The following is a 7674-nucleotide window of genomic DNA, read 5'->3' as shown; positions in this document are numbered from 1 at the left end:
CTAAGGATTTAAATTATAGAAGAAACCTCTTTCACATCGAAGTTTCCCAAATCCATATTATATTTTGAACAAAACCCTCAGATTTTACATCATTCCTTCTCATTTCTGCTGTCAGATGCACTGTGACATTAGGCTTAAAAGCCAGACAGCAGCACTGCTCCAAAGGCAGCACAGCAAACAAGAAAAACAATTACATTTTGTATGTTTACAAGGGAAAATCTGCTGTAAATAACCATGTAAGTAGATCTTGCTGTGGGTAGGTGGGATCTGAGCATCAAGAAGAACCAACTGGAAGGAACAGCAACCAACAGGGTAGAGCTGAAAGGAGAGAAAAGTAGAATTAGCCAAGCTATGTCATAGAGGAAGAGAAAGGAAAAAAAGTAATAAAAAGTAAAGAAATCCTGCAAAGAGAGATTGGAGGTTGTGGAACGTGATGGAACAAGAGAGTAGGTCACAGCTCTGGGCTTTTCCTGCTGCTCTGCATTTCCTCTACAGTTTTTGATCTTTCTTCAGAGGTTTGATTCCTCATTTATTAAATCATTTGCAAAAGATTGTTTCACACTGCCAGCACCGACTCTGGAATTATCAGACTGGAGGGACTTCCAGCTCCACCTCCAGGGGAAGAAAAACTGCGAGACCTGAGAAAGCAGACCAAAGCAAGGCAAGGCCACGACTGCTCTGTACCCCACCCAGCAGAATAGTGCTCAGAAGGCTGAGAGGTCCTTCCTCCTTGGGCTCCTGATCCAAAGATAGTCCTTTCTCTCTGACCATGTCCAGTGCTGGATTGTCTAAACCTGCCAACAGCCACCTCTCCAGCAGTGGGAATGTGCCAGAGAACTTTGAAGTCCTGGGGGAGAAGTCCCAGCTTAGTTAAGCCCAGTCTTTCTCATCCTCATTCCTCTCCCAAGTGTCCTCCCTTTGGAGAAGAGACTATCTGAGCAGAGATGAGCATGGCCTTATCAAGGGCAAGGAAAATATTAAGTAACAGGAAATAAACCATGAAAGAGGAGTCACACTGTAGGTTTCTACTTTGTTAACCCAGCCTGGCATTTAGAGATAATACAATATAATACAATAAGATACAATAACACAAACAGCAGCATGCATTACTAAATGTTTTGTCAGTAGAGTCATTCAAAATAATCACATTTTACTCTTTTTTTCTTTTTTAATATTCATAAAGGCTTCATAGCATAAAACTCCTCCAGTTCCACTCAAATCTTACACTGTCTGATGAAAGCTCTCACCATGAGGAAGAGCTGGCTATAGATCATTCCCTAATCATAGCCTGGCATTAAGGGTTGTGAGAAATCAATTATAATCACTATTAAATAAGGGGGTCATCATTAATATGGTAGTGGCCTTGACAAAAAAGTGTGTTAAGAGCACAAATGCTAAATATAATTTCATCCAGATAACTCTCCTGTGATCTGTATAAATGTGGGAAGCTGAAAGAGAAAGGAAAACCATCACTGTATGAAAGTCTACAGTGATGAATAAAAATGAAGTTTATTTAACAATACCTGACATGACATCATCACTGCAATGAAAGTCTTGCCCATAACTGAAGAGAAAGATCACTGGAAGCCATGAAGTCATTCTACAAATAATGAAAATGCAAATAATCCAACAATTGTAATGTCCATCATCAAACATCAAATGTCAGTGTTTAAAGTCTCCAATTGGCCATTTAAACTTGTACTTTTATTTTATAAAGCTTTACTAAAATAGAGATTTTTTTGTGCTATATCTACAGTCACATATCAACTCCTGCTAAATAGAAAGGGCAACAAAACTACAAAACAACTGCATCCTTTTCCCTCTCCCCACTCCCTCCTCACCCCCTCTCTCATGTTCTATTTGCTGTTAAGTTTCTTCACAGACACCAGGCTCCAACCTGCTGCTCTGGAATACTTAAAATGAAATCCACATAATTTCATTGCTAAATTCTGGTTTAGTTCATCTTACAGTTTACAAAACCCCTAAGAAATGTACATCTGACAATAATTCCACAACACAAAACTGTGCCACGTGCCAACCGTAGGATCACTAGTAAGATAAATCAGGTTATTTTAGTATCCATCTTAGATTTTTGCTGTTATTCTACTATAAATTCAAAGTCTTGAAGCCAAGAATGCACCTTCAGAAGAAAACAGTGACAACCAAGGAATTCTAAAGGAATAAAGGAATGGCTTTATTTCACTCCACATTTTATTTCCAACAGACTTTTCTGAAATGTTGGTGGATGTTTTGCTGCTGTGGTTTTTTGGTTTTGGTTTTAGATTTCAAACTACTTATACAGATTATGAACTGAGCAACTAGAGAAAAAACCAAAGTCACATATTTTAAGGAACACTCAATTATCCTGTATGGACCAAGAGATTCTACAGAAGGCCTAGATAATAACTGTGATTCTTTTTTCTGCCAGCACAGTAAGTACTTTTCTTCCATATCTGACCCAATAGAACCACACTGAGTGTTTCCTCTTCTCTTGGTGTTCCATTGATGTAACACTTCACACACACAGAGCTCCTTCTCAGACAGGTCCCCACTTTTCAAAACTTATTCTCTGAAATGAAATTAGTTCATAACAACCTAAAGGTGCTTTCTCATGCTTTTAAATTACAGAAAAACTTCCCTCAGTGGTGCCTCTACACTCCTATGTATGCTTTTGATGTTGTAGTCTGAGATGTAATTTCATACGCAGAAAGACCACCCTCAAAAGAGGGCAATTGAACTGCAAACAGCAGCACTTGCAATGCCAAACATCTCCTGAGGAAAGCAGGGCTGAGCCAACAGATCCTTCTGTTTGAATCCTGGCTCTTGAACAACGAGGATCTTAAAGGACTAATTCTTACAAGCTCCTCCTGCACAAAGAATCAGCAAAACACTCCTGTGCTCTTTCAAATCTCAAAATGAGGAAGTGTGGTTTTATTCCACAAATGGGAACACCCTGGGTGTGTGAGAACCCCCAGGGCAGGAGGAATGTCTGTGCACCCAGAGGGACCTGCAGTCCAGCCAGAGGGGAGGTGCAGGAGAAGGATGCCCTGAGGATGGAGAGGCAGACCTGGAGCACTTGGCCTGTCTGAGTTCCTTCCCAGCCATTTGTCTCATCTTCACACACAGGAATTGTTCCCTTCACCCTGGATGGGATGTAGATTGAGAAATGCTGCAAACACACACTGAAGTAAAACAATTCCACAGTTTCTCATTCCAAAGGATGTTTTAAAGCCATTCTCCCTCACCAAATATCAGCATATGCTTCTGAAGTGCTCCTGGAATCAAATTTGTGTCACTACAGCCAACAGGCATTGTGCTGCCCACAGTGCTGGATCAGCTGCCTCGCTGGGAAGGCTGGGATCAGGATTTCCTTGCTGCAAAGGTTTTCTTTCCAGGGTATATGATTTTGCCTCTCACTCCTCCTGAAAATTACGAGGCAGTCTAAAAACATCCTCCACTCCTGTTTGTTGGGTGAGGATCCCTTTTACAGCAGCACTCCTTCCAGACAGAAAGGCAGTATTAATTCAATAAACAGATAAAAACAAAATTCCTGGTTTCGTCTCAGTAAATACAAATTTTGATTTTTAATCAACCTTAAAAATAGAATTACTTTTATCACATCTATTAAAAGCAATGAATTAGCAGAATAAAAATGAAGTAATAAGGTACGTTATAATTTTTTTTTACAAGCCCTAATGAAAACCAGTAAATCTTGACATGTTGTTGTGTCTCAACATGCAGAGCTCGTGGCCTTGACCCTGCAGTGTCTGTCACGGCCCTGCTGTCAGAGCCACCATCTCCTGGGCTGTGTGAGATCTTGTATTTAACTCAACCAACTGGTCAGTGCAGCATGGACAGTCATTTTGGGTTTAAAATTACCTAATGTTTCACATTCCCCAGACACAATTAGCTTGATTAAATAAAGGTATTCATATTCATAATATTAATTTAAAAGGCAGGAATAAAACCAGCCATTTACATACTTTCAGACCAACTTCTATTCCACTGAAATTTTGATAATGGCTCATGTGGGCTTGAATTAAACTTCTATTTCCCCATCAGTTTTGTTTAGATTCTGTTTTCATATGTTGCAGAATTATGCACCTATAATTAGTTTAAAATCTTACATAAATGGGCTTAATTTCAGAGTCTCAAGAGAAAACAAGAGCACATTATTTACCTCATTCAGCAATAAATGGAGGTAAGCACAGATTCTAGTTACTGATTCCATAAAAAACAGGATACTTATTTAAAACAGGCAATTTCTCTTGGTTTTTTGTGCCAAGCATCAATGTGGAGAGGACCTGCTACAATAACAGCAATGATGAGCAGAGGTCCCCCCGAATTTAGGTTTAATCATACTTGACTGATTGAAAAACTAGCCATGCTATTCAAATGAAATAAAAAGAGGGGGCCAAGGGGAAGAAGTAGATGAAAAAATAGTTAACACAGTATCCATTTGGGAACAGAAAATCATATTTCTTTAGGAACAAAGTGATTTTGTGCTGCAGATTTAACCCGGATGGGGGAGTTATGCAGGATTTGGAGGGAGGAAAAGATGTGGGGCCTCAACAGCCCAGGGAACTGTGATCCATCAACTTCTGCACTTCCTGAGCTGCTCCAGGGCCACACCCTGCTCTGCCCACATTGATCAGAGACAAAGCTGTGCAAGGCCAGGCAGCAGAATGCAGCAGACACAAATCAGGATTAATTCTGATCCAGGGGAAAGGTGTCTCCTGAGTCCATGTTGCAATGAATAAGGCCCCACGTCAGCAAGACAACTCTTTAATTTCATGTTTTTACAATGTATAAACACATCAAATTCATTCATTCATGGTGGCACATCTGCTGCCTCAGCAACATGCACACCTTTTCAATACTAGAATTTGGAATAATAGATTCATCTTCAAACACTGGTTTTCCAAAATAGCCATATTGCAAATCCCATCGACATCTGGAATATTTAATTACCATCACATTGATCCATAAAGTCCCTGGAACACCGAGGTTCAACTTCAAACATATCAGCACAAGTGAAAAAGTTGATTCCAAATGTAACTCATGGACAGGGAGTGTTTTTGAGAACATTACAAATGGCAGAATAAAGATCTCAGAGATCCAGGTCTACTCCAATTTTCACCCAGTTCTCCAGATGAGTACACACAGGACAAGCCCAGAACATGTGAAGGTTTTACCACACTTCATGTGTGTCCACTCAGATGGACCAAACATCTTTTCAATGATAATTATCTCAATCCAATACAGTTATTTCACAAAAAAATGAAGCAAAGCTCCACATAGAACAAAAAACTGGTCACTTTGCTGGGAACTTAATGTCTAAACCTTTGCTTTTCCTAATCTAGGTTCACTATTTTGCTTCTGAACAATTTAGTTTTCATTTTTGTCGTTGTATTGCAGATGGATTGCAGGCTTGGATAACAACATAAACCTGGTTAATCAACTTTCATGTCATATTTATGCTGCAACAGGGAGGTTTTACTGCGGTCTGCACTTTACCAATGCAACTGTGGAATACAGCCAGAGGTTTATGTACCCTTAAAATTGCAAGCTGCAGCCCACTCTGCCACCAGTGACTCTGAGTCTGCTACTGACAACAATCTCTTGGCTTTGCCAAATACAGATTCAGTTAAATTTAATTAAAATGACAAAAAACACCACCAGAAACAACCCCACCCCTCCATCAGGAAAATGTATGAATTCTCAGACCTACTGGTTTCCTGGTGACAGAGAAACCAGTTAAAAGTCAAGAAACACGTATTTCTTAATTAATTTGTTTTGGCATCTCTACCTCATTCTTAATGCAAGATTTGGGCAGAATAAAGAATCCCTTTTACAGAAACTCCAGTGTGACTGTAACTGATATATTTTCATAGTACTGCTTTGGTTTTACTGGAGTTATTTTCCCCAGAAAGCTGAAGGACTTGCATGGAAAAAAACCCCCACAACCTGTCAAAAGCTGGTATGGCATTCTGTGATCCCTAAATCACTTGTGGACATTTATGGCAGCAGTAAGTTAGTAATTAAAAATCAAATTCTATGGCTGTTCAGAAAAGTCAGGACTCCGATAGCAGATGACAATTAACAGCAGATATTTGAACCACACCAATTACACAGAGCTTGCAATTAACATTATTACTCATAAATTATAATGTATAATGTGTTTTGCCTGACATGACCAAGAAGCAGAAGAATGGAAAATGACTCACATTTCAGCAGCTGGCTTTGCTGAAGCAAACTGGGACAGGAACTGGAACCAGCTCAGGTCACCCCCTCCACGAGGGCAGCACCAGTGGCCTTTGACCAGTGCAATCCAATATAGGGCTCTGGGGTTTGTTTTTCTTTTGGTGTGTGTTTTGAGGTTGGTTTGGTTTGGTTTTTGGGTTTTTTTGTGTGGTTTTGTGTGCTTTGGATGTTTGTTAGTTTGGGGTTTTTATTATGATGCAGTTTAGCACAAATCAAGTTCCTATGGAGATTATATGTGGTATAATTTAGATTAATAACAGTAAATGATTTGAAGGTTTAATGCAATACAACATTACTTGTCATAACCTTGAAATCCAGAGGCAGTTGACACCTGTCATAGTAGGCACAGCAGATTTTTCTCCCAGAAAGAAGCATTTTCCCTTTCCCAATGATAAAAAATAAAACTGCAATCTTATTTATAATCTGAAAATAGTTGTAACATAGGAGGCTAGAAATTCATCAGCAATACAGGTCTAAGTATTATCTGCAGTCCTGGATTAGTTTGGTTTGAAGGAGAATGGGAAGGCACAAACCCCCTGTAACCTTGGGGTGGGAGGATCATTTGAATTGGCTCCAAATTTGGACACATTCCAGTGGCTGCAGCAGCAGTGGTTTAGCAGGGTAAACTGAAGGGACTAGAAGAAAGATTCTTCTCAGACAATTATAAAAAACCTTTTAATCATGTGGCTCTGAATGTTGAGAGGAGCACATTGCTATCTACAAATTGCTTAAACCCCTTCCTACAATAGCAGTCCCTGATATTTCATTTTCCTGTTCTTTTCCTCCCTCCACAATCTCTTTGTTGCACTTTTTAATGCCAGCTGAGCCCAGGTCATAGTGTCTCAATAGCTCATCTGAAACTTGTAGCATTTTATTATCACAACAAATTTTAGCCTTTCAGCTTTCTAAGAAGATGCACCAGTTTTTATCAAAATAGTTATTTTCATAACTGAACTACTTTTATTATGTTATGTTTCAGTTAATGCTTTTAAAGTGCAATTCAATTGTCAATAAAGCCTTTAAAAATCGTTATTAAAAAAAGTTATTCTTATAGAATAAAGTCCACTCTAAGTAATAAAACTGCTTTAAATTTAGTTCCAGCTCCTTGCTGAGGTGCCACCTTGTTCCAGGCACTCAGGTTGACATTATATTTATAACTGCTACACTGCAGTCAATTTTGGGACAGTAAGACAAGGTCTAAATCCTCTGACATAAACAATAGCTATAGAAAGCTTCACCAGGATGAAAGTGGAGTTAATTTAATCAAGGAGAAAGGTCTGCTTTGTGAAAATATTGTATTGAGCCAAAAGGTGATTTGTTCCAAACAGCCAGCCCAGGACACCACGGCCATTGGGCTGAAGGCACCAGCCCTGCTCCCCTGGTTGAACAGTGACCTCAGGGGAAGGGACA

At 39.4% G+C, this 7674-nt stretch overlaps 1 long non-coding RNA gene across 1 annotated transcript; it reads right to left on the bottom strand.

The window, feature by feature from the left end:
- Window positions 1–254: 254 nt before the first annotated feature.
- LOC127479176 (uncharacterized) lies at window positions 255–6301 on the bottom strand. The gene is made up of 3 exons (XR_007907485.1): window positions 6228–6301; window positions 1524–1600; window positions 255–318 (listed from the first exon to the last, which is right to left on the bottom strand). It is a non-coding gene; the product is annotated as an uncharacterized LOC127479176 (long non-coding RNA).
- Between the last annotated feature and the right edge of the window lie 1373 nt (window positions 6302–7674).

Source organism: Manacus candei, unplaced genomic scaffold (assembly GCF_025592945.1).
Source record: "Manacus candei isolate 608988 ecotype Guabito, Panama unplaced genomic scaffold, ASM2559294v1 h1tg000065l, whole genome shotgun sequence".
In the NCBI taxonomy this organism is placed as follows: domain Eukaryota; kingdom Metazoa; phylum Chordata; class Aves; order Passeriformes; family Pipridae; genus Manacus; species Manacus candei.
The sequence above is the reverse complement of the archived record's forward strand: the minus strand, read 5'-3'. Positions and strand labels throughout refer to the sequence as shown.